The sequence below is a fragment of the Molothrus ater genome, chromosome 8 (assembly GCF_012460135.2).
Source record: "Molothrus ater isolate BHLD 08-10-18 breed brown headed cowbird chromosome 8, BPBGC_Mater_1.1, whole genome shotgun sequence".
Taxonomy (NCBI): Eukaryota; Metazoa; Chordata; class Aves; order Passeriformes; family Icteridae; genus Molothrus; species Molothrus ater.
This window is the reverse complement of record NC_050485.2, coordinates 26777925-26805379: the sequence shown is the minus strand read 5'-3', so window position 1 is coordinate 26805379 and position 27455 is coordinate 26777925. Positions and strand designations below refer to the sequence as shown.

General features: G+C 39.7%; 1 long non-coding RNA gene across 1 annotated transcript; it reads left to right on the top strand.

The window, feature by feature from the left end:
- The first annotated feature begins 4747 nt into the window (after positions 1–4747).
- On the top strand, positions 4748–20124 carry LOC118688388 (uncharacterized). Its single transcript, XR_004980464.1, has 3 exons — positions 4748–4824; positions 15678–15761; positions 19873–20124. It is a non-coding gene; the product is annotated as an uncharacterized LOC118688388 (long non-coding RNA).
- The last annotated feature ends 7331 nt before the right edge of the window (positions 20125–27455 follow it).

The window sequence follows — 27455 nt, the reverse complement described above, 5'->3', positions numbered from 1 at the left end:
CACTATTTCAGTTTAGTGGTGGCTTTTAATTCTTCTAGTTTGATTTCTTGCAAATAGTCTAAACCTAAAGTGTTAATATAACCAAATGAAACTGAAACAGTGGGATTTGAAAAAAAAGAGGAAATAGAAATTACAAGAAGAAATATGACACAAGAACATATATAATGTGCTTAAAATTTAGTGCTGAAAGTATTCTCTGTGGTGATTGGTATTCTGATGCATATAAATTTAAGATAGCTCAGTTTTGGTGATTAATGCATTTTCTCCTTTGCTGCTAAATGTTGAGTTTCGAGGAAAACATCCATAGAAGTTATTTGCATTTACATTTCAGGCCTCCAACCTGAAAGCTGTTTCCCACAGGGGATAAACATATACAGCCTGTGGGACTGGGACTGCAGATCTCATAATTTCCCTTTGAAGACACTCTTCATTATCAGCCCTCATACACACATCACTAAGCAGTCTAAGTCAGAAGTAAGAAATATCATTTACAGGAAAAAAAAAAATCATTCCATTTCAGTAATTCTAACAAAACCAATCAATTTCAACATTTTCACTCAGCCTCTATTTAAAAAATATATAAATATATATGAGTTTATAAAAGGGTCTTAAAGTGCATAGCAGTGACAATTCCTTCTAATTATCATCCCATGCATTCTACAAGAAATTAAGGGTTATACCTATGAGACAGGAAGGAGCCAATTATTTCAGATTTTCATTCCAGTCTTATTCCAAAAGCAGCGCTGTCAGCTCTTTCCAAGATGTCCTCTTTCAAATGAACCCAGGTGGTGTTATCTTCGCTTTATATAAGCAATCTTGTAAAAGGAGCCCATCTCTGGTTAAATCTCAACCTGCCAGTATTGTCCAGTGTGAGAGGAAAAAAAGAGTTATAGAAAAGCAGTTCTCTTCCCCTAGATGAGTCTGCATTGCTGCTATTTGATTTTTACAAATCTTTTTACAGTGGTTTTTTACTGATCTTGCAAACAAGTGAACAGAAACCTGCTGAAGGTACAAAATTTTTTGGTTTGTGAGTTTATTAGGAAGATGTAAAATTTCTGGAGAGGTGAAGGTACAGCTGCCTTCTAGAATTCAGTGAAAACATATTTATAGGAATTACCTGCTTGTCTTACATGGCTTATTGAGAATGTCAAGCTTTTGTGCCATACAAATGAACAAAAGTGGTGACAACAGATCATATATTTACCTTTGGAGTTGTTTTTTTTTACTTTTTTTTTTTCCTAAAAGCTCACAGGCAGGTAATCTGAGTTTAGGCAGGCTCTTCTATAAACCTTAGCATTATGCTACATAATACTAAATGCACATAAGACTGTGTAATATATATTGAATATTAAACTGTAGATTGTATAAAATTTACTATTGCACAGAAAACTGAAACAAATTTACTCTTTGTATGACCACCAGTCATGAAGTTGCCTGTGAAAGTCTTGTCTAGCTGGTGGGATTTTCTGGTGCCCCATTACATCCTGTTTGTGTCAGCTTATAGTGAAAGGCCCAGAAATAGTGGGTGCACTACTGCTATTTTATACAGAATATGGGCTTTAAACAGTCTTGCCATGGGAACTGGCCCAGGCTCAGCTTTGGGCACTGTGTCCCAAGCCCTACCCAGTCCCATGTGCTGTTGAACCACCTCCAATACCTGTCTTGAGTCACTAAACACCTGTGGGGCTCCTCACAGATGGTCTGGTAGCTCCTCTTGTGCAGAACCTTGTTCTGCCCCATCCATGGCAGGACTTTGGTGTGGATCTGCCTTCTCTCATGCAGTGTTTGGCAAACAGGGTGGCACAGTAATAAAGCTGTACCAGTTGTCAATAGTCTGGAGTTTTTGAGGGAGATAGTGGAATGGAAGAGCATGGTGGCCCTGACCTAAACCTGAAATGCTCAACAAGGAGTTTTTAGCTGGCCTGTGAGTGAGGACAGAATTCACTACAAGAAGTCTCAAGCCAGAAGACCTGAGCAAAGCAAGGCCATGGGTGCACCTGCATTGTGAGGGCTGCTCGGCGATGGTCGTGTGCAGGTGAATCTGCAGTGACATGAAGAATTAAGTGATCAGGGTGACTTCTTCTGGCAAACTGATCCAAAGCCCTAAACAAAGGTTGAAAAGCTGATCCAAAGCCCTAAAATGTTGAAAAGCCGTGTTGGTGCTTAATTTCAAATATCAAGTCTGAACTAAGATTGAAGCTTTGTAAAGAGTTGCTCTTACTGCTCTTGTGAGCCTGCAAGCCACCACATTCTGATTTAAATGAGATTACTTAAAGATGGACACACGGATAAAATCCTCTGGGCAGGGTTTGTTGTTATTTTAATTGAATTAAAGAACAATCCACTGAACAAGAAGCAAAGCTCATCAATCATTTCTAATTATTGATCTCTCTAACTAGAGATTATCCTCATCAGAAATCCTAAAGCAAGGAAGATTTAACTCTAGGTGTCTATTTTCTAGCCTCACCCCAATCCTGCAGGGATTCAGGCCTAATTATGATTTCCTAAGGCTAAATCTAAATATACACTGTGTCAACATGCACTATTTTTTGTCTTTCTGTCTGTGAGGGTGTTTTTGGTCTGGAAGAAGAAACCAGGGTTTCTGGTAAGACTTTATGATCAACCCTGTTGACAAGAATATTTAGCCCAGAAACAAGGGGACACTTGCAGAAGAGGGCTTGTGACTTGGGCATGAGAAAGGACTCATGGCTGTGTACAAGCTAATTCTTCAAACTCAAAGAATCAGATTCAGTCCTGAGGTTGGACTTGGCCTATCAGGCCTGCACACACAGGGCTGATTTGGAGCATAAGATATTTGGCTAACCTTGATTAGGCATAGTGTAAATGCCTTGCTAAAAATTATGTAAGTGGTCCACCTCACCATAAAATTAACAAAGCATTTAAAACACAGATTAGCTTTTTACTGATAATTTTTAGCAAATACACTAATTAAATTATCATTGGTATAACAGTACAGGTTTCAGTGGAATTACTCCAAAATGGATCTAATCCCATAATTTGTATGAGAAAATAAATATCTCACTATCTTCTCACAGAAAACTTATCTCCATGTACATAATACTCCTTTTGGGCAAAAGGTAGAAAACAGAATGAAAACCATGAAACAAATTTGGCAGTGGTGCCAGCTGGTGTATAGTAGTTTGCATTTGCATGAGAAACAAGCACAGAATGTACCTAAGCCAACCAGCATTTGATACCTGCACTGATCAGAGGTGAAGGCTCGGGGAAGGGTTATGTTTCTCTCAGTAAATGCTCACACTGAAAAAGGAAAGCCATTAACTTGCAAAGCAGACCATTGAGGATTGTTGCAGTTCCCTGAGTCTTTCCAAAACCATTGAATAATCTCAGCAACCTAAGTATTTGTACAGATTTCAACCAAGAGCAAATGAAGGCCTTATTGTGGATTCCACCTACAAGGGCAGCTTGTGTCTCCAGCCTTGTTCCTCACATTGTCATGGAAAGCTGTGTGAGTATCAACTGTCTGACTCTTACATGAAGCAAATCAGGTTCTGCTGTTTGAACCTGCAAGGGATATAGCAACATCCAGTTTTCATTGGTTTTGGACAAAACAATAAACCTGAAGAGTCCCTCAGCTATATGGAAGGACTTACGGGATAATGAGGATCAATGGACACAGGCAGCTGATTCCAGGGGAAGGCAGATCAGCTGACACTCATCTAGAGGCTGCAATGTATAAATGATGGTGTTTCCACACACCAAAACCTGGCATACTCAGTTTTGTCTAAGATAAGAGGTGTATTTATCCCACAGGCATAGCAGACATCCATGCTGGGTCTGGAAGCATAGCAGCTGCATTTATATTTGGCCTGATCTGAGTGGATCCTCTTGGAAGTGCAGCACTGTATTAGTACAATCAAATTTTTCTGAAGCCTGATTGAGCTGTGCTGTGTAGACTTATTCCCTCAAGTCATAAATACCTTAGGGATTTAGGATTGTTTTGCCTTTTACAGTGTAAATACCTTTCCAGTAGTTTATTACTCATGGCACATGGCTGGTCACTCACTTCAGCACATGACTGAGTCACCATCCCTGGAGGTACATGCAGATGTGGCACTAAAGGACATGCTTAGTGGTGGTCTTGGCAGTTAGCACAGTTGGACCTCAAGAGCTTTTTCCAACCTAAATGATTCTACAGTTCTATTCTATGAATGTTTTAGCCTTGTGAGCAGATTATAGTGCAATGCATGAACGTACAGAGAGCCTGGGACACACAGATCTCCTGCACCCCAAGTCTCCAAGTGGCTGATATTGTTCAGTAAATGGCACAAGACCTATCAGAAGAAGGGGAAATCAGAGGAAACTGTCCTCATGGAAGAGTCACATAAAAACCAGAGATGGATGTTCAGGCCACTGGAAGAGAAGAAGTCTTCTGCTCTTGACTTACTCATGTGTTAGCTGTCTGTCTGTGTAACTATGCAACACTGAATCATAATTTTTCAGCAATCACCTGCAGCCATGAGCTTGGTGAGACAGTGCTGCTGCTGGTACACGCACTCCTGGGGTGTGAGAGAGGACAGTCTCTCAGCTGAAGAAGCCTTGATAATTCTGCTGTTCAAAACAGATATTTACAACAGCAAATCTTGCTGAACACAAAATCGTGGCTGAAGTCAATAATCATATTTCATGCTCATTTGAATGCCTGATTCTATTGCTGTTTAGCTTTGCCAGCATATTTAATGTTCTTTGGATGCTTCTCCAGCAAATTCCTGCCTGTTTTGCAGTTTGCTGCTGTTGGAACAGAACATCAGTTTGCAGCTGAGTTTCCTTGAAGCCTTTGTGTGGGTAAGTGCTTTATTTGTTCTAATTTTTAGGAGATGTCTTGGAGTAGCTAGTTATGAAGGATAAGACTTTGGAGGTTGGTTTAATAAAGACATGGTGCTTGATTTAATGAATGTATGAGACATGTAAAACAGGTCATGCGAGCCCAGAACTGATGACTAACACCAGTCATGTGAGACCTCAGTCCTTGGACTGCCTCTAGTTGGAGATGCCTAAACTTGCTATGTACTTAATTAATTTGTCTAAATGAGGCATGTGTTGCATTAGCAACTGCTGTAAGGTGGCCAAGATATCTGCACAGATATCTGTAAGGTGCCCAAGATATCCCGTGACACAGGACCTCTGGGACACTCGGGCACTTTTGGAGCAGGAACTGGAAGCCAAGGATAGTCAGGACATCTTAAATGACACTGGATGTCTGTGTGTGGGCAGCTGAGTGGAGACCAGCCAGACACACTGCTCTGGTTGGCTTGGCATTCATTTTTGCTCCCCTTGGGAGCCTGAGCAGCCCTGCAAAGTCAGCAGCACACATGCCTGAGCCTGCTCCAGCACCCTCCAATTACTCACTGAGTGCCCAAGGACAGCTTCAAGGCAGAAGCTGGAGCACTTCTGGGGAAAGATAGCTTTGATCTCAACAAGCAAGAACTGGGTCTCCTGTAATCCTGGGCGAGGGCTCTGACCACCAGTCTGCTCCAGCTGTTCTTTGAAGAGGGTGTGGCTGTGGCTGCTGGGCTCCACTGTGTCCAGAGCTGCTCTCCCATCTGGGATCTGTCAGAGCAGAACTGCAGGGGATTTTCTGCTGAGAACACAGGGATTAAGTATTTTGTAATGGCTGGTTACTGCTGTGGAAGAGCATTCTGTAATCACCTGAATGTGGCCTGAATGGCTTCTGAGGTACCTAAGTGCTTTTTTGGATCTCAATCATGCCATCCTGTATAACATCTTGTAAACCTTTTAGTTCTTGTTATCTCAACAACAGGTCTTGATCTCTTGGCTGTGTGGGTGAGGATCTCACCTCAGTGTGGGGGAGGATTTTAAGAGGAAGGTGACAAAAAAGGAAGAATGGACTCTTTGTGTCATTCATTTGTTTAATCTTCTCAGTTTGGCAGCTGGCTCTGACACAGTGACCATTCTCTTCTTGGTCCAGTAATGCTCTGTTTTCTGGGCATTATCCCACTGGTGCTGGGAAGGTTGCTGAAATATGCTGTTTCTCAGTTTGGGGTGGACTATGTCACCACAACTTTTAAAAGAGTCTGCAGCAGATGTCTGATCTTCTGCCTCATTCCTGGCCATGTGTGTTGGCCATAAATAATGCTGCTCACCCAGCCTGCATGCTTTGCTACTGAAAACCTGACAAAAACAGGACTGCAGTGCAGTGAAACATAAAAAGTATACTAAAAGCAAATTTATCCTCTGGGGTCCCTCAGTGGCAATTCCACTGATTGCTCAGAAACTGATCCTAAATGTATGCTGCTCATTTTAAAAATATGGAAAAGGAAGAAAAAAGCAAAACAAAGACAAATGAAGGGGTAAACTGATAAAGAAATTTCAGAAGCAGGAGGAATGCTGAATTACAGTAAAGGACTTGATTGCCATGTAGCTTGGAAGGGCCTCATATTCCCAAGCCCGGCAACCTTTCCTCAGACTTGCAATCTGTATTGCCCTGGGAGCCTGGAGTGCTCCTGCTCCCTCTTTAACCCCTCTACCCTTACCTCAGCTACAGAGCCCTTCTCCAGCTTCCTTAGTTCTCCATGGTCTGATCCAGCTGAACTATAAACCTGCTTTGTGGGATCCAGATAGGAATGCACACATGAAGGACTGGTAAAAATCATGTTCTTGAAACGCTCTCCATAAATTCATACCCTTTGAAGAGTTAAGATCCATTTGTTTTCCCTATGAAATAAGCTTTCAGTATCTGTAGAGCTGCAGTCTCAAATCCAACATAAACCTTTGCACTTCTATCAGTGGCAGCTGCTGATTAAAATCACAGTTTTGGTTTCCCAAGCTACATAATCCTGCTAGTTCAATCTTAGACCTACTTTTCTCAGCACACTGTATCCATTATACCAGTGTTGTCCTCATTTTTGAAAGTTTGTGATTTTTGGCAGTCTGATAGCATCATCCTTGGAGACAGTCTCTTTTGCTGTGAAAGGGATCTGTTTGTTGTAAAGAGTTATGTGGCTCTGAGAGCTACATGTATCAAACTTAGCTGCATTAATTAGCTGGTGCTGTGCTTGTAAACTGATCATAATAATGCTTATCACAATCTTAGTACCATTATCTCTGTTTTGCAGATAATGGAACTGAGCCACAGAATGGCAAAGCTCAGTGTAGGGCTCTTGAGCTGTCCATCCTGCTCTTACTTTTCCTTTGCCACTGAAATAAGCAGCTTGGAGCAGGGAGTGTCCAGGCAAACTCTGGATGGGTTTGTCTGTGAATGAGAAAAGCTTTCTGGGAAGCTGGAATGATTGTTTGGAGTGCCAGGTCATGTCTTCTGGAACAGAGGACTCACATGTCAGAGGCTCTTTTGCCACCTAAAGTAGTAAACTCCCCCTTGCTTGTCAATTCACCATTTCCACTGGCCTTTATGGCTTTTTGACAATGATTTGGTGCCTTGATTACCAGTTGAGTGTCTCAGTGGGTTTGCCATAAACAAAGATTCTCACTTAGTCAAGACACATTCTTTAGCATTCAGCCACCAAAAAGGTCACTTTCTGAGACTTCCCACAGATAACAGATCAATTTTCAGATCAGTTAAAGGGTATTGTTTTCTTCAAATTGCACCAACACACTATTGATGACATCCACTGAGATGGTTCTTTCCGTTCACCATGTTTCATACTAGCAGAGAAATGTAACAGCTTCATGCAGTGGAATGGAGAAGAGCAATTGATCTAAAGTTTCAGGCACTCAGTTGGGTTTTCATTTCTTTCATTATGACTCAACCAATACCAAATAAAATCCAGATATTACTTTTTAAATTGGCTGGATCATTAATTTTAATTACTATTAAAATTTTATATTATTATTGATTTCAATTATTTCTTGTAGAATTCACTTAAACACCAAATGCAAGAGGTGGCTGTGGTCCATGTACATTTCTTCAGAGATTTTCATGGGCTCCCTCTGATAGTCAGGTTTGAGAAAGCTGACACCTTTGTGTTTTCTTCTGCTGAGCTGTAGCTGGTGTTGTATTGATCACTCAAAATCAATTCAACCATCCTGGGCAAAAGTACTATTTGCTAGCTTTTAAAATGACAGTTTCTCCTTTATGATGTAGCTTCCAGTGATGTAATTGGAGGAAATACTCAGTCTGCAGCAAACCATCCTTTCGAGCTAAGCTGGCTGAACAGAGCATTGTGGTCATAAAAATGTTTGCAATTATGATACCAATGGCATTCATGTAGTATTTCCTACAAGCTATTCCAGAAAGTATGACACTGTAGTTCCCTTTTATGAAAATCCCTCAGGAATACAATAATGTGATTACCTTCCAAGAGATTCATAGAGTTGTTCTCCTCCATAACCCATCACAGCTTCAAGTACTCAATCCTCCAGGACAGACTGTGCTCAAGACTCCAGATTGATTATGCTGTTAATGACACAGGAAGCTCTGCTGTTGTTTTTTAATTCTAAGATTAGCTAAAATTAGAAGTTGACCTTATGTTCCTGAATTAATTTAAAAACAAAAATTCAAGTTGCTGATTCTGATGATTTCTTTTCTTTAAAGCCACAGCTCCTTGAGCTGTGAGTCAGTTCTGAAGTGATTTTGAAATGAAAGGTGTCTGGCCCAACTGATACATAGGAGCAATAAACCCTGAGCAGTCTCCAAGGTAATGCCCTTACATGTATACTGGGCATCTACAGATATGTAAGATTTTGAAAGATCAAGAAGATGTCAAATCCTTGTTTTAAATGCTTGAAAACAGCTGGATAAATTCAGTAAATAGACCTCGAACTGCTGACTGCTTGGATATACCAAAAGCACATGAAGTTGAGGAGTTACTCTTTGCACCTCTGGATGGTCTTGATATCTTACAAAAAAAAAAAAAAAAGAGAGAATAAGAAGAGCAGGGAATACTGAATCTTTTACAGCAGTAGGCTGGTAAGATACATTATTGATGCTTCAGAAAGTGTGTAAGGCTTAAAGTGCTGAGCTTGAAATACTAGGAAAGAATCTGTTTTCACAGCTTTTTTCTTAATATCAGTTTTGTTTTTTTTCTCAGTGGGCTCCAAAACAAAATGTACCTAAATACACCAATAGTCAGTTCTGAAAATGTAAGCTGATTTGAGAGTATTTGGATACATCTTCCTGGAAGTCCTTTGGGAAAAAAGGATGTAGTTGGAATACCCACTCTCTACATCTAATTCTGGAGGTGGGTATGGTATTATTTGGGCGTAGGTGAAATCAGTGGATATGAATGTAGAGAAGATATGGCAACAACAGTGTTTTCTGTGTTTGCAATACCATTCATTTCAGGCTCACTGAGACCTTCACAAAGATTTTAGTCCAGACACCAACTGGCCAGGAGATGGTGTTAGTGATGTACTATAAACAGACACATGAGGCAGAGAAAGGCAAAGTGACTCATGAAATCTGGTGAAGACATCTCTGAGTGATGCCCATCTTTTGGACCCTTCCTTGGCCTGTTCTGATTATTTTCATTGTCCATAATAATTACTATTTAGTGTTGCTATTTCAATATGGCAAGCAAGTAAAATATGAGAGCAAACATAATTTTCTTGTATCTTTGTCAATACATTTGTTAACTAATAATGTAGATAATTTATTAACAGATAAGTAAAAATAGAACTGATCAAAGCCTACATCACTCAGGAATAGCAGATGTGAATGAAATAAGTTCAGTCATCCAGACCTTTTTAACCTCTCTTGCAAGCCTTAATCTTGTGGCTAGTAACAAGTAGTTTGGAAAGATGTTCCTCTCTAGGACAACAAATGCTCTATATTTCTTTCCTTCTGCACCTCCTGTCAGGACCCAACTCAGCTGAGATCCCCAGCCTTTCAGTCAGCTTTGTGAATTCCTGTACCAGTTCATTTCTCCACTTCCCAGTCTTCATTTTCCTCATGTGATTGCAACCCTTATGCTCTGTCCTATATGCCACTAAACCCACAATGTCTGAAGGTGTTACTATGTAATGTCACCTTCTGGTATTCTCACCTTCCCACCTCTTTCCATGTTTCCTGTCCCACCACCTCTCTGTGCACTATCCCTTCCACTGAGCTCAGCAAACACTGCTGCTCCATCAATCTCCTCCATTTCATGACTTTGCCCATGCTACTTAAATTTGCTTGTGTGTGAAATATTGGTTGTAAATCTTTCCTTCCAAGAGTCCTTTGCTTTGTGCAGGGTTTCCATGGTGGTTTCCTGCTGGCTTTTTACCTCTGCTCCTTTCACCAGCAGTATGATATTGGCCAGAAATGGCTCTGCAGGCAGGAGCTGGTGTTGGGCAGACAATGGTGGTCAGCTAGCACGATTCCTTGGCAGCAGGCTGCTGCTGTGATCTCAGGTTATACATCCCTGGGTTTGCACTTTTTAAAGCTATTTTAATCATGACTATCAAAAGAGAAGGAAATAAAGTCTCTTGTGCTTCCTGCTTTGCTGCACACTCACAGCCAGCCTGGACCCTTTAGTCTCAATCTAACCAGGTTCTCCTGAAGTGAAGTGAGGAGGCCATGTACAGCCTGGCTCCAGGAGCTCAAAGCATGAAGAGGGAAACTGTACCTTGATATTTCATTTCTCTGCCTTCCTCAGGAGGTTTCTGAAGCTCACTGTGCAAAGGGAACCTACCGCTGCCTTCCCTGAGGTGTGGACTGCCCTTTCCTCTCAATTTGCACACAGGAGGGGCAGTTCCTCTGGTTCTCTTATCTCTTATTTGCCTGTCCATGCCAAAGTTGGGGGCATCCTGACTAGTGGGCAATGTAGCTCAAGTGAAGGGACAAGCCCTGGTATTTGTATCTAAATGCTGTATATAGCTATCTTATCTACAATGGTTATTATCTTTTAGCTGCAACATGCTGGACAGAGTGTCCTGGATGGCTTGGGAAAAGAGCCATTGGGATTAAAGGTCACTGAGCTCAATCATGCTGATGATTTATTTAAGTGCTTGACAATTGTGAGTTTTCTGCTTGGCAAGTATGCTTTTTTATTATTATTATTTTAAATTATGTGATATTGTGATATTCTCTGCAAGACTTCCTGTTTATGAGCAAATATCTTAGGTCTAGGGAGCTTGGTACCTAAATACCTTTTAAAAATTGATCTAAGAGATTTAGATGACTAACTCATATACTTAAAAAAAGTTAGTTAGGAATCTAAATCTAGTTCTTTTCAGGATTGCAAAACTGATGGACTTTTCTCCACTATTATTAGCACTGGAAAAATGTTTTCCTCTATATTTGCCAAATAGATCTATTGAATTTTGAGTTTCATGCACTAAAGCCTTTTAAAAATTAACTCCTATCTTTCACCAAGTACCTTTTCCAATGACACTACTTTGTCTGCAGTGACTTTACAACGAGGCTGTTGAGCTCACCATGTATTCTTCAGATTGATCTTTATCCTGCAAGTACAGGAGCCTCCAGCACTACTAAGGGCAGCTTAGAGTTATTGCCCTGACAATTCTGGCAGAGAGGGCCATTTGGAAAAGCAGTGTTCAATCTGAAAAGGGTTTGTTGCCCTTAAGTTATTTAAAAATGAAAACTGGTGAGGAGATAATGCTCTATCCCATCAGGGAAGTATATCTTTAGGATATATCTATATTTCTATAGAATTCATTATTTCCATTTTTAAACCAAATTCTATAGAGAATGAATGTGGAAATATTGCAGTGCTCTTCAGGATTGAAAGTCTGGTATTTGATCAGTTGTGCTTATGAATCTGAAAGCACTTTTTGTTTGGGAAATTTTTCTGTGTCACAGAATTCTCTGAAGCAGAAGCCTTTTCTCCCAAGAGTAATTTAGACTGAAATTTTTACTTAGGAAAAACACACTTATTTGGTGTGTTTCTTTTTAAAGATTGGTCTTTAGGAATTGAAAATGCCTGAGTGTGTGCATAAAATTGTATTTAAATACAAAGGACTGGTTAATACAAAGCGAATACAAAATTGGAAATTTGTGTATGAGAATGTAAAGAAGCAGAAAATAGGCAAATGTGTTCAGGGTACACACATATATGGAATCCTAAGGAAAACAGCAGTAGAATTCAGGAAATATTTAATCAGTGGTTTGACCATACCTTTGGCTCAAGCTTGGTAAATATGTGACTACTCAAGGTAAGGATGCCAGAGCAAGAACATTTTTAACAGGTCACTGACTGTTATTTTAAATGGACTCATAGCTTCATGGCTCCCTTAGATATAATGTTAAGAAATTCCTTGTGTGGAATGACATCCTGTTCTGTTGAAATATTTTATTATGTTTACCAGGCTGACAAATCTTTTGATTGCAATTTAATTTAATACAATTTAATTGCTACTAGTAGGATACCCTTCAGGAGCTTACTATCCTCACTCTTGCTGGAATTCCTGTTGCTGTAGTGATGATGTTTTCCAAACATTGTTTTGGAAAAAGAAATCTAGGGTTATCATTAATATATAATTATGATAATGAATTACGATAGCTTCAGTTTGCCTTCCTGTAACACTGTGTGCATAGCTACAATAAGATAAGAGCCTTTAGGTAACATTTACATTAATTATATTAATTAGAGAGTTGTTAGGGTAGTATTACTACTTTATAGCCCTTGTACTGACTATTTTGATAGCCCATGTGCAAGGGCATTGCTTCCTCTAATTTTGGTGAATAAGGACTATCACAGTTACCTGGGAAGAGGACTGTGAGTGCACCTGTGGCTGTGCAGCAGAGCACCCCATGTCCAGTCATCCAAAACGACCAGTTTCAGGGCATGACAGCCTTTACTTTCTTCTGCAGACATGATTAATGTGAAATATATTTCTGAGGAACTGGAAGAAATTCAAGAAATAAAAAATAATTTGCATGTGTTGGCCAGAGACATTAAACTGCATAAGACCCCAAGTAAGACTGTGTTTGTGATTTGCAATTTTAATTTTTCTCATTTTTCTTTTTTTCCTGTTTATCTTTTAGTGCTCATACTTATTGAACTTGAGAGTGTTAACTGCATCCATTTAGACAGAAATTAAAATGAAAAGTTCTCTTATTTTTCTATTATATTGGTAAGCTCTTTTTGTCACTGTGATGGAGGGTACACATCTACATGCAGAATACATTATAATTTTGGAAGATGGAATAAATCCATTTTTTATTAATTTCCCTCTTATTGATAGTATTGAAAGGACTTCAGGATTAGCACCAACAATACAGTTGATTGAATGGCCTTGGTGGGACTTCAATCACAGTTAAAACAGATTCTGTTGCATGAAAGGCTAAGGAAAGGAAATTACAGAGCCTGGTTTAGTGAAGGATTTAAGAATGATACACGTATGCATGAAGAACTAGGGTGCCAAAGCAAGCTGGAGAATTCTGGAGTGGTCTGGTAAGCTCCAAGACAGAACTGAATTCAACAGTTTTGTGCAGATCTTGATAGCTCGAAAAATGCCATTTTTAAAATCATACAAAAGAAGTGTGGCTTCCTTTAATCATTATAGAAGACTCTGAGAGGCAGAGGTAAAGGAGAAAGGGGCAGGCTGATCAGTCCAGGCATTAATTAGGGCCAAGGTCTCTTTTGGAAGTTAATGAGTTTCTAAATAGCTAACGAGCAGCTGATAGGGATCGGAAGAATACTTAGCCTCTGCATCCTGCTTTTATTTCTGCCCTAAAATGAGAGATACCTCTAGGAGATACAGACAGTGTTTTGTGGTCAAAAGTCTTCTATATCTGCTTCTCAGGTGAAAATCCTTTTCTTACACAATGCAAGGGAAAATCTAAATAAATTTTTAGTCTCTGAGATTCAGAATGATTTACTAGAGTATTTCTTGAGCCTTACTGCAGTGCTCAGGATAGGACTTGAGTGATTTTAACTGTTCTGGTCTCTCTGACCCTGCCTTTGTCTATGCTTCTGAAAGTGTCTGACATAACTGCTCTTGTTTGCCCTTCTCCCTCATCCTTGTAAGCCAGATGGTTTTTGCCATCTTCCTGACCCTGCCGGGTAGACATTGCACTGACACAGCTTTTGCACAGCATTCATTTGATTTTGAAAAACGTTGAAAGGCAAAAGAAATGCAACCAGATAAGTGAATGAGAAAAAAAGAAATAAGATGGGAAGCCAACTGAGCACAAAGCAGGGGGGGATCTGCTCTTAGGGCAGACCAGAGAGGGGGTTCAGGCACTTCTTCAGTGTGTGCATGGCTGTGCAGGCACATTGTCCTGAGCAGAGCCAGAGGTGCAGTCTGGTGTGTGTGTGTGTGGAGCTGTGAGTGTGATACACCCTTAGCTAAGCACCCACCTGGGATACAGGAATCCAGCATGTAGAGACAGTGGGGATTTACTCACTCCAGTTCCCAGCTCAGAAGGGTCTGGCCTTTCTGAACCACTTGCACAGCAGATCTGACTTCAGCAATTTTCCGCCCCACCCCACAAGATTCTCTGCTACTCATGTCTTAATAGGTATTTAATAACATGAGTTAAATAGAATATTCTTTTATCTGCTCTAAGATTCCCTTTTATTTTCACCACCTTACCACTGCATCAGGAAAGACCAGTGCATTTCTTTGCAGTTTGAAATACTTGTCATTCTTGTGGTGGCTCTTTTCTGAGTCACAGCTTTTCTAACCAATATAGAAGTAACATTAATATAGCAACAAGTAATTAAAAAAAACTGGAATCTATTTGGCTCACACTACAATTGAGTATGATTCCATAGCTGTAATTAACTAGGCAGTGTCTGGAAGTGTGTTGCATCCACCACCTGCCTCTCCTGTGCTAAATTTCTACTCCCTGTGTTGCTCTTACAAACAGCAATGAAAAGCAAGGCTCAGAGCAGAAACATTTCTTGATTGAATGCCATGGAGGCCAGGAATCCTCCTGTGATGTGTTGGAATGTCTTATGCTGTTCTTGAAACAACCCACAGTGGTAGCTTAAGTCCTAGGATCTTAACACTGAGGGCATTCAGCCTTTCCAAAACAAATTGCCTGCTATCTACTTTTTGGTAAAAATTAATTCTCTCCACGTGTAAAACAGGTAGCTGCTAATTCACCTAAAGGTTATAGTCTGCTTTTATGTGATGACAGTTTTTCTTAGATGTAATGGCCTAAAGATATGGTTTTACTTATGCCATGCTCATCCTTCTCTGGTAACTGCTTTTGGTTAATAATCTTTGGCTCAGGACTCTGGTTAGTAGACAATAGACATCACAGCCAACCCCTGTATAAACTGGTTATCTGAACAGGATGTAGATGTCTGTATGGGCAGAATATGAACTTCTATATAATTCCCTTTAAACTGGCATATGAAAGGGAATTGCCAATGAGTCATGTGCTGTTTGCAGATTAGAGCTTTCCAGAACCTGGTGCCAAGGAAACTGACTTATTCTCTGTTATTACTTTGCTATTCATTACGTTGTGCAATACATCAATTGCAAGCATAAATACATTGTGTAGTCCATGGATGGGAATAAATCTTGGTATGTTAAAGTACGTACATGCCAGGTGCTAGCCCTGCACAGGGAATCACATACAGTGTGCAGTTTCCTTGGATTTTTCATGTTCTATTCGTAGTACTTTGAGGTTTTGTTTTGTTTTGTTTTCATTTGGCTGCTTCATTTTTGATCCTAACTTTGAAGAAATGACTTGAACAAAATATTTCGGGCTTTTTTCGGAAACTCACAGTGCTCACTGAGGGTGTCTCATGTATTTTCAGCCTCTGGGTATCTTTGACAGCTCCAGAAACTTTTGAGAGGACGTAATTTCCCCTTGACTTTCCCACCAAGGTTCTTCAGCTAAGGTATGTTTGTTTGTATTGGTTTTTGTATTGGTTAAGTTTTGTAAGGTATGGAATACAGAAAGACTCTGTCATATTACATAGAACATATTACATATTTCTGTTTTTTACATCTCCTTGTGTTCAGCCTGCAAGAAATTGGGGAACTTTGGGGTAGTACAAAGCCCCTTTCCAGATCTGTGTGTCCAGTTCAGGAAGGACTGGTGCTTTTCCTTGGATCTCTCCTGATTTCTGCAATGGTTTCTGTAAAGCAGCTTTCTGATCCAACTGGAGACTGCTCCAAATCCACTCCCACTGCTGGTTCCATTGGTGGTGGTGGGATCAGTCATTTAGCAGCAGATTCTGCCAGCTGTGCCCTTGCACTGATGGTGAACTTTGGCTTCATGTTAATTTAGGACAGTGAAAGACATCATTCCATGCAACACTTTTTTCCCTACAACCTCTAGAGGCCCTGGGCACAGGCCAGCTGTGTGACCACAGACACGGAATATCACCCTGTGCCTTTGGCTGCCCTTCAGCCTCTGCCTTATATTTTTAGCTTTCAGTCCTCTTACCAGGAGAATTGTCTCTTCTTACAATATTTGTATCACACTGGGTGGATTAGCAGTTCTGCTCACTCCTTCTCTGGTCTCTAGTAAAAAGCAAATATTAAAAAATGACTCCTTAATTTTGATTAAGGAAGAATTGTACTTCCTAACACTGCATGACAAAACATCCTTGTTTAAAGGACTTTGTTTGAACTGGCATCTAAACTTGGATGTCTCTGTCACACAGCAGGCACTTCAGATCACTAATCTCCTGCAGTACAAGCTGGTATTTATTCCTGTCCACTCTCAGATCCTTTTACTTGGCAAAGCAAAGCATACCATGCACCCCACAAATTGTGCTGGTGAACATATTTAATTGTACATCAGCAGGTTACCTATAATTAACTCCATCACAGTGAGAGCCTTGGATATCCTCATTGGGAGGACTAATGTCTTCTCCAAGGACAGAAGCAACCCTGCAGGGAAGATGGAGCTGCAAGGTTCTGCTGGCAGAGATTTGAGCTGGTTAAAGCCTTTGATGATCAATCTGAAGTTGTTTATATTTCAACGTCCAGGCTTTGACTTCCTTGAGCTGTAGCACTGGGTAACTACAAATATCTCAGGGTTTCCTAACAGTCCTGTGCATCTAGATAAACTCTTCCTTGATTTGCTCTAATACCAGACTATCAAGGTGGTCAGCTGGGATGAGGCTTGGCATGCCTAGCAGTCAATGGTTTGTCTATGTTTGGAATAGCCAACTTAAATTTTATATTCAGTGCAGAGAAACTGGGTCCTTCAAAGCCTGTTATGAGTGAGGCATCTGCTCTGGGATCAGAAAGCCTGTGCACTAGAAATGAATGTTTCTTCCTAGTGTGAGAGACAGATATAAACATCTAGGCTTACCTGGGTGAAGCCAGGTAATGTGTTGGTCCTTCAGTCCAGTTCAACTTTCCTTAGCCTCTCAGTAATCCCTCACTATTAGCAGGACTCAGCAGGACTTAGGACAATTTTTCTAGGCACAAACAAAGCAGATGAAAGAGCAAGGTGTAGCAAATAATTTGCATCATTGAGACCTGCAAGTCCACTCCAGTTTTGTGCTAATAATGCTTTAAAAAAAAAACCTCCAAATTATCACCCCTTCTGTACCAGAGCACCACCTGCTACCTTGCAGACCTTGTTGGTCTCACAGATGCCCGGGGAGGCAGAATCACGGCTCCTCTCAGGCTAGAGCTGGGGCTACAATTGTGGTCACAAGGTATGCAATACTGCCCCAGATGGTTAACTCCTCTGAATTAAGAACCCTTAATGGTTTTCTGTGTTGCTATTTCAGACTTTCCCACTTGATTAGCACCATGTCTGTTTTCACTCATCTGAGTATCTACTAGATATATCAGCAACTGGATTTTCCTAGGTAATATATAATAATCTAATTTCTTATAGGGATAAATTTAAGAAGACTAAATAATGAATCTTCTGATTTGGAGTGAGCTGTGTCTATCCGCCTATTTTGTCTTTTATTGCCATTGCATTTTCAATCTTATTCTTTCCAAAATTAATATTGGAAAGAATAAGAGTTGAAATGGAAATTTTGAAGGTGTGTTATGAACACTAAGGCATGCTGATGTAAAAATGTGAGAACTCCTCATAGCTTTCATTCTGCCTTGTTTCCCCTCCATGGAAAGTGCTGAAGTATGGCACAGCAGCAGCAGCCACCAGCTCATCCCACTTGCTGTGGAGAGGTGTCTGCTGCAGTACATTGCTGTCACACTGGTGCTGAATGGCTGTAGGTTTTTGTTACCCTCTCTGCTGGATAGCTAAAATGTGTGTATCTGTGTGAGCCTGCAATTAGGACAGCTGAAACCACACATGCATAATAAGCTGGAAGTGGATTTCCAGCCTTGCACCATGGCTCCTGTGAGTAATGCATATGTCACAGGCCTCTTCAGCATCACTGAAATTCCTCTCCTGAGAAGGAACCATTCAGCTCAATTGTTTGAGGGTCAGGACTTTAATTTGTATTAATATAATCTATTAACGCTTTTCTGCCTCAAACTTCCCTGCATGTCCAAATTTATTGGAAATATTGCTCTGTGTGTGTGCAATGGTGTTCATTGCACGCACACAGAGCAATATTTCCAGTAAGTTTGGACATGCAGGGAAGGTGTCATGTAAACAGAAAAGTTTGTCTGTGATCACAAACTCATCCACAGATTTCAAAGAGAGAAAACTGAAAAGCTTTTCTATTCAGAAATATCACTGCAGAGACCTTGGGAGATGCATTTAGGTGCATGCACTCCTATCTCAGACAAAATCTCTCAAGGTGCATTATACCAGGGCAGATGTTGCAGAACATATGACAAAGATCCTGGCATGGAGAGGAGAATGAAGGCAGGATGCTGCCTTTGGACTGCATCTCTCCTGAAACACAATGGTATTGTTGATATCAAGCTATCACTATTAAACTGTGATCTCATCCTCTTTCTCCATAAGTGTTGCGTTATTTCTGAACTGACATCTTCATTTTTCAGCAAGTGATTGGGACAAAATTGCTCTTATTTTTAGATTTAAATGAGAGATGATTAACAACAAAAATTCCCCATAAAGATTAACTTTATGCAATAATTCTATCCACTTTTCATGCAAAAATATCCAACCAGATCTAGGGCAAGACAGTACTAAAACCTGTTAAAAACACTTTTGATTTGGTTGTATCCTACATCTGACTATACCATATTAAGGCTAATCCATTAAATTAGTCTTAAAGCTTATATTGGTTACAGCTGAAATAGCCAAGATATTTCAGCATGAAGATACGAAAGGTGGAAGCTTTCCAAAGTCACCCAAACGGGTGCATTGTGTGAAACTCTCCAGTGTTGTTGAAATCAGTTCCAGTCCAACCCCTCTGATTTTCATTAACCTTGAATTGTCACCAGTAAAAGTTAAAATGTATTAAATACATGCTGAAAACATCCTTCAGTGCATTGCTGCAATGGTGCTGCTGCAGAATTTGTCTTTGGCACATTTGGTGCTCTGGAACTTCATGACTATTGTTCTTGTATGCTTTTTCCTTGGCACCTTTATTGGTTGCAGGTTTTCTGTCATGAGGATTTTTCTAGGTAGCTACAACATACCACTGTGGCTCTAGAAACAAGAATAAAAAAATATAATTTGTCTTAGTGAAATTATTTAAAAAGCATTATCATGAAGTCTGAAGCAAATTAATGCTGCCTAAGCTTATTGAGCATGAACTTGAATTGGCATCAGAGAATAGTTGAGGTTGGAAGGGACCCATAGAGGTCATCTAGTCCAGCTTCCAAAAGATGGGCAATATAGTAAGCCACTGTGTTAGAAAGATGGTACTGGATGAAAAATGCTTGGATGGGACTGTAAAATGAGGTATTTTAATGGAAAACATGTCAACATACGGGGCACATTACTTTTCATTGACAGGTGTTATCCAAACCTGTTATTAATTAAGCAATCCAGCCTTGCTTGTTTCTTGCTGTAGGGCTGCAGGGCTGCAGAGGTGATGACATAGGTGTGTGTTAATCAAGTGTCAGTGGATCACATACTTCTCTCTCTTGCAGGACTTAACACTCATCAGTCTAAGACTATCTCAAAATAATAGCTAATTATCCTACCCAACATCCTACCAGGTTGGTAAGTATTCTGCCATTTTACAGATAAAGATAAGTATAAAAATACCAAAAATTTCTGACTGGGAATCATAAAAAATTGTGTAAAGAGCATTTTTCCTCCACTTGTGGTAAAGCACCTGTATAGAATTTATGGACTACTGTGTTACTCAGCCCAGCAGCATTGGGTACCTCTACAGGAGAAGCTACCAGGTGACAGCAGTCATCAAACTCAACTTACATCACACAGAGTAGATGGTACCATGCCAGTGTCCCATGCAGAAATGTCACTGCTGGCTTCAGTAAATTAACAAGATCACATTCATATATTTATAGTTTGGGAATGACTTCTTCATGTATGTAAGTAGGGATGTTTTGCTTCCAAATCAGTTTCAGGTACAATGTTGCCTTAAAACATGACCTGATAATCAAACTGTGAAAACCTAGACGCATGAGTAGCTTAACAACATCTTCATCTAATTAGAATTTTATGACCACATGGACTTAAAATACAGTCTTACTCAGCACTCTGTGATTAAAATTATTGACTGGAATGGACATTTAGAAGCCTTGTTATGAAATACATTTATCATGACAATCATAGTGGAAGAGCACTTGTTGTGCACTGAAAGAAGTTGCTGCAAGTCATTTCAGCCATTGGTTCATGTCCAGTAACACTTCCAAGATGGGACCTCTTGACTATTTTAGCATGAATGCTTGAGAAACAATTGGATGCTTTGGGAATGAGGTTAGGTGATGATTTATATAGGAATGGTCAATAAACACCTTCTACCCACCAAGAGCATGTGAAGCTTGTGCAATGATCTTCTTCAAGCTTCTGACCCAGGATAACCCATGTTATCTGTCCATCCCATTTGAGTGTTGTAAGAACAGCTGTATGACCTTATATATTCTGGTATCACAGTAATGGGAGCTGTAACTGCCTCAGCAAGACAGATAAAATAGCAGAGGACAGAGATCATCCCTGGCACCTCTCCTGGGTACCTCCTCTCTATGGATGAATCATTCTTTATCCAGGCAGATTTTATATATGTCCTTTCTCATGACCACATACATATGTGGCTGGATTGGCAGGCCATGGTAATGCACTGGTTATTTTGCTATATTTTTGGCATAAAAGAAAATACAGTCAGAAAATACATATAGTGCTCAGGATACTTGCAGAAAATAAATTTTCTCAGGTGTCATAGAATGGAGAAATATGCAAAGTGGAGCAGCCCAGTTTTTTTCTGAATCACTGCCTGTTTTACAGTTATCTTTTTATGTGTTCTTTCTTCACTATTTTTTAATTGAACACGAGAAATCCCTGATTAAAAATAACTCTGTGGAATGACATTTGTATGTACCTGTCAGTTAAAACAATACAATTAGGATGTTGTAGATGACAGACAGTTCTGGAATAACCAGTACAAAGAACACTTAAAAAATTAAGACATGAAGGTCAGAAGATGATACATAAAAGCTTCATCACACTTCCCAGGTTTTTTCTGTCCTAATAGATCCTGTAGTTTGTAAGTAGAGGTTTAACTGAGCATATAGAGATAAAATGGCAGTTTGCCAATAGTAGGCAAGGAAAGAAGCCATCCTATATGGCAGCACATGGGTTTCCAAACTGTAGGTGGTAGAAACCACTTTGGAAACCTATTTCATTAAAGAAAGAATGATGTTCCTGTCAAACACAATTACAGTGTTCTCAAGCATGGCTGAATTGGATGTACCTTGTAGCAATACTTCAGGAAAACACCTTGATCAAGAAAAGAATGCTTTGGTGATTAATTCCATTGACATTACTGTTGCCTAAAGGGCTCTGACAAATGCAATGCTATTTTAATTAGGGAATTAATACAAATATATTCTGATAAATTGAATTGTTGGCATGAAAACAAACTGGTTTTATTTATTTATTTCTAAACTGGGAATTTAAATGAGAGAAAAATATGTTATCAGTATTTAGGCTATTTTCCTTTTTTTACTCCCAGAAAACAAAATTAAACCCCAACTTGGATAATCTTGTGAAAGATGTACTTATTAAAGCCACAATATGACATCACTCTCCATGAAGTCTCTTTTCATTCTGGGGCTCTCCTTCCCCTATGTTTATGCTCTCCTTCAATAACAGGAAACAATGCTACTCCTCACAAGCAATGGGATGTGACTGTCTGAGCACAGCTCAGACACTGCTGTCTAATGGCTCTGCTACTCTACACAGCTCCAGCCCCTCCCTCAGTTACTCCTCACATCCTCCCACTGCCACTGCAGTTGTTCCAGAGTGATGGTTGATGAGGACTTCTCTTTCAGGTGGATAATTTCCCCTCTCCAGATCACTGCACACCTCCCTGATGAGAGGGATATATTTTGCCACCAGCATGTTTTAACCAAAAAATCCCAAAGGTGTGTTTTCTTGAGAGGTGGGAATAAAATGCAAAAACTGAACAAGGAAGGCTCAGGTCTTCCTTGATAACAGATACCAAGATAACAGATACAACTTCTTGAGTTTAGAATAGAGGTGTGGACAGCCATAACTGCCTGACTTTAGGCATACCTTCTTAAGGTAACATACCTTGTTAAGGTAACTAAGTTAACCACTGAGATTAAAGTATTGCCTGAATTAACAGTTTTAATTAAAGGACACTAATAGCCTTTGTGCACTAAAAAATGGAGTATGTTCTACCCCTGTCCTAAATTTGAGAGAGCTGCTGTGCCCTGGCATCATGAAGACACACTCAGACATCAAACTCTAAGTGTCTGAACAGTGAGTGAAAAATGGGATGACAGGAGGAGAAAGGCCCAAGTAACCTCAGTGCACAGAAGTAACTTGTTTGCTGATGAACTGTTTGTTTTAGACCAAAAGTTTATTATTGCAGTCAGTAAAGATATGAGTTGAACTGCACACACATTTTCTGGCAGCGTTGGTCAAAGTTTGTATTAACAGGTTTTGAAGGATAAAAACTTCACAATGAAAATCCACTTTGTGGCAGACTATTAGGCCCACCAGCAACAGAACTACAGAGCATCCCAGGAAATGGATTTAACACAAACCCCTGTTTTCTGCAGGTAGAATTTACTTTCTGGCACTGCTTTGATGATTACTCAAGATCCTGTGTGTGCCATGGATTTTCATCTGCTGGTGGTGTTTGCATTAAGTTGTGTAACTGCTCCTTAATGCCTGTTACGTAAGGATGCATAGATTGCAGCTCCCTCAGGTGTCCTGCACAAGCCACAGCTGATAGTGTGAGCCTGCTTTCAAAGGTTACTCTCGGCTGAATTAATTTCACATTAATTAAGTGCTCCCTGCTTAAGTTACGTTAATACAGAAGTGGGGAGTATAAGCTCAAGTAGGGCTCAGAAAGGGCCTGTGGTTGTCCTGTAATAGTGTATAAATTTTGTGATATTTGTACCATACACCACTGTGATGCAGCTTTCCTGGTCAAGGGGGGAGATTTGCTATTGGCTTTTGCCATGCTATGATTTTACCCCAAGGATCTCAGGCTATATGAGATGAAATTAAAATAACATGTAGGTAGAGAAGATGTCAGACGACATACAACATTCATACAACATCCAAAAGAGGGTTTGGTGGGGTTTTTTTTATATACTAAGTTTACTGTTTTAGCCCTTTTTCTTGTATTTAATTTTAATTAGGCTAAGTCAGGATCTGTACTGAGGAAAAAGAGTAAAGATATCTTGGACACTGCTCTAAATACAGAATGAAGTGTAAAATGGAAGAAAATGAAGAGAATGCAGATGAGAAAAGAAGTCTCAGTTTAGCAAAAATGAAAGTTTAAATCTGAAGGATTGTAGACACAGTTGGCATTTAAAATATTTTAGCTATAATATTACCTCCTTTCCTTCTCTATCCTTAATTTAACACCTTTCTAAATGATTCATTTGAAATCCCATAGCAAACACAAGTTACATTTAAGGCATTTCTTCACTGGAGGGTTCCACCAGGATGTATTTTCTAGTGTGGTCCTCTGAAAATGCACTCCTTATGCAGCCTCTTAAAACTCTGAACATTAAATGACTACAGGGATATCACATATATCTATGGTCAGGAAACATCTACATAGGGTCCCCAGAGGAATAGAAAAATCAGAAAAGCAAAGACACACAAAGAAGTGGATCATACTACTGACCATAAAGTTGCAAAATGGCAGACTCTTTAACTGTGCATTGTTCTGCTTCCAGATATTCTAAGTACAGACATGGATGACTTTTTCTCCACATCGACCTTTTTACAAGATTTAAAAATGCCTAGATTAGAAAATAAATATTATTTCAAAATATATTGGCTCTTATTTTGAGGGCTGATCAGAAGCAGATAAGGTATCTATGCCAGTCCTTGAAGTATTAGTTAAAATATAGTAACCAAGTTATTTTTAGTAGCAGGTATTGCTTGGGTAAACAAGCTATGAAATTTTGCTTCATGTTTCATCATACTGGGTAGGATTGCTGATGGTACTTCCTGGTCCATACATACTAATGATCTACCAGAAAAGCTGAAACTGAATGAGGAATGGTCAAAAATGTCAGATGATGCCACAGTGTAAGTTGGACTTGGGGCTGATATTTGCAGCATACCTCTTTTGGAAGACTGTTCCAGAAATAACTTGCTAAGTGCACAGGAGCCTTCTCCAGTTTCCGATCTGGCTGGTGCTTCCCAAGTGTTTTTTATGCATTAACTTAATTAGCACATTCTAAGCACGTGTCATGTAATATGTAATATATACTAAACACTAACTATTCACAAACATGTATCTGAGCCATGTCAGAGATGAAAATGCACAGGAAGTTCTTTTGTGAAAAAAGCTGGTGGGGAAACACAACTGAGCTTGATTCGAGAAGCTCAGTTTAATCTCAGAGACACTGCAGTAGCTCAGGATGAGAAGAACACTTTTTGCAAGGAAGAGCCATAGGCAAATGCATGCCCAATATATTTTGACCACTAAAGCAGATTTCTGAATGCACATTCAAAGTGCACTGGTCTGCTCATTACTTTTTGTATTTCATATATGACATTTATCACTTATTATTAGCATTATGATATTTACAAACTGAAAGAGGGGAAACTTTGGTTAGATATTAGGAAAATGTTCTTCACTGGGAGGGTGGTGAGATACTGGAACAGGATGCTAAGGGAGGTTGTGGATGCCCCAATCCTGGAAGAGTTCAAGGCCAGGTGGATAAGGCCTTGAGCAATTTGGTCTACTGGGACAGGTCCCAGCCCATGGTAGGTGGGCTTGGGACTAGACAACCTTTAAGGTTCCTTCCTAACCCTTAAGAGTCTATGATTCTATTATACCAGTATAGTCAATCCATAACATTAATTAAAAAGTTCAGTCACAAAATGCAGAGGTGGTTATCTGCAGTTTGCTAATGTTTTTCCTCAGAAGAAGTAAGACACTGTGGCTTCAGGGGGCTCCTCTTCTTGCTTTTCAGCCTGAGTTCTATTGCCTGTTAACAGCAATTCTAGTTTACCTGAACTACTGCGACACTTTCAGTAAATTATGCTGGTAAACAGGTGCTCAAATTTGCTCAATTTTTTTATGCTGGATGAAATGTTTTTTCTTTGTAACTTTGTGTCTCTGAAAGACAGCACTTTTAAAGCTAAAATCTGATATAATCTTCGCTTGTACCTCAGGTTAAGTTGATGACATTAAGTTGATTACAAAGGCACCAGTCACTTCTCTCCCTCAAAAGACCTGGCTCAAAACATCTCTGTCCTACAGCCTGGGGTACTTTGCTTCTGGAAATATTTAGTCTCTTTGTAGGTAAAAGTAGAATAAACCAGAACCCTCCAGAAACCACTCTTGCTTTATTCATCCTGTGGAAATAATGAAAGGGGAAAGTGTAGCAAGAACAAAGTCAGCATGTATGACACTCTATTATCCTAAATCTGAAAGAGCTGTGGGGTGACTTAGCCCACAAGCAGCTTTATGCATCCAGCCTGTCCTGTTGTGACCCATGCAAGTTTCTTGAAGCAATGGCTGGTCATGTGTGAAATACCAAGTTAGTAATATGTTCTGTTGTTTTATAAAGGGGAAAGACAGGACCTGCAAAAACATCATCTAGAAAGAGATTATAACCTTTTCAAGGCCTCTGCCACTTCAGGTGAATATCCTGCAATAACTAGGCAATTTAAGATTTTAGGGTATACAAATAAAAAGATTTCTGTTCTCATGAAGGAATAAGGTACTTAGGAAAGTATTAGGTTATGCTTCAAACAGTGAAAAAATAACCTGTGTAAGATTTTATCATGATATGAGTTGAATATCTGTAATTTAGTAACTGAAAAAGTATACTTTTGCTGGGTCAGTTGGTATAGTTTTGGTCAAATGATCACCCACAGTTTTTGAAATCCATCATTGTAATACAAGTTCAATGGTTGGCTGGATCTTAGGACTTAAGGACATTTTTCTGCAGTTCCCAGATGCAAGAGACACATAAGTGGGAGTGGGAAAAATGCCTTTGTTTGGAAAACACACTGTGGGAAAATTGCTCAACATGATTTGAGTGTCAGAATTGGAATGTAACAACTGGTGTAGCCAGATTAGTCCAGAGAGAAGGCCAAAAGCAAAAAACTGCTTTTTGTCAGGGTTCTCAGTTAATTTTGTCGTGCCGAGACAACATTTATAGTTGACTTTTTGTTGATTGTGTTCATAGACAAAATTTCAGTTACATAAAATTAGTTATGTATATCTATGGTAAACTGCAGACTGGAGACCTTCTATTTTTTAGTGAAACTGGCTTACACAAAGGAAATATATCTAGACATCTATAGGGATTTTTAGTTCCTTTGTGCTTTTTGCAAAGCCAAAATCAGCAAATCTGTTTTGTTAGCTTAGATAAACTGGGGAGCAGGGAGTGTTGCCCTTTGTAGGTGTCTCTCTGTTCATCTATATGAGATAATCACATAAGGGATTTGGAGTGTAAAGCCTGCAGTGGAATATAAGGCAGACTGCATCAGGACCATTGCATCAGAGCAGAAATGATGCCCAGACACTTTCATAACTCTCCCAGGTTGTTTCAGAAGATGTCCCCAAAATTCTGTGGAAATTTCCCAACGATCAGATCTTGTGTCTTTCACTGCAAAGGCATTAAGACTCTTCCAGTGTCCCCCCAGCAGTGCCTTGATTAAGGTCCCTAATACCTGAAAATGAGGGGAGGGGTGGGGTATCAGGTGATTCAACACCTGGGTCACACAATCTGTTGCAAAGCCTCTTGTGCACTGTTGTTGAAAGAGCTGTCCGTGATCCCAGCTTCCAGTATCTACAGTACTTTACAAGATGTGACAAGTCCTTCAAAAGCCAACAGCTGCACAATAGAGCAAACTGGAGCAGTGAAAAGTGCCTCCTTTTCAGCTACTGATGAAACACTTGCCTAGAACCTCATACTAATTAGGGGTTGTGTTATTCTAGAAAAATTCACTGTTCTGTGACTCAAGGATAAGTCACAACAAATTTGATAAGATCACGATTTTGTGATTTTTCTATAAGATGCCATTTTTTTCAAAA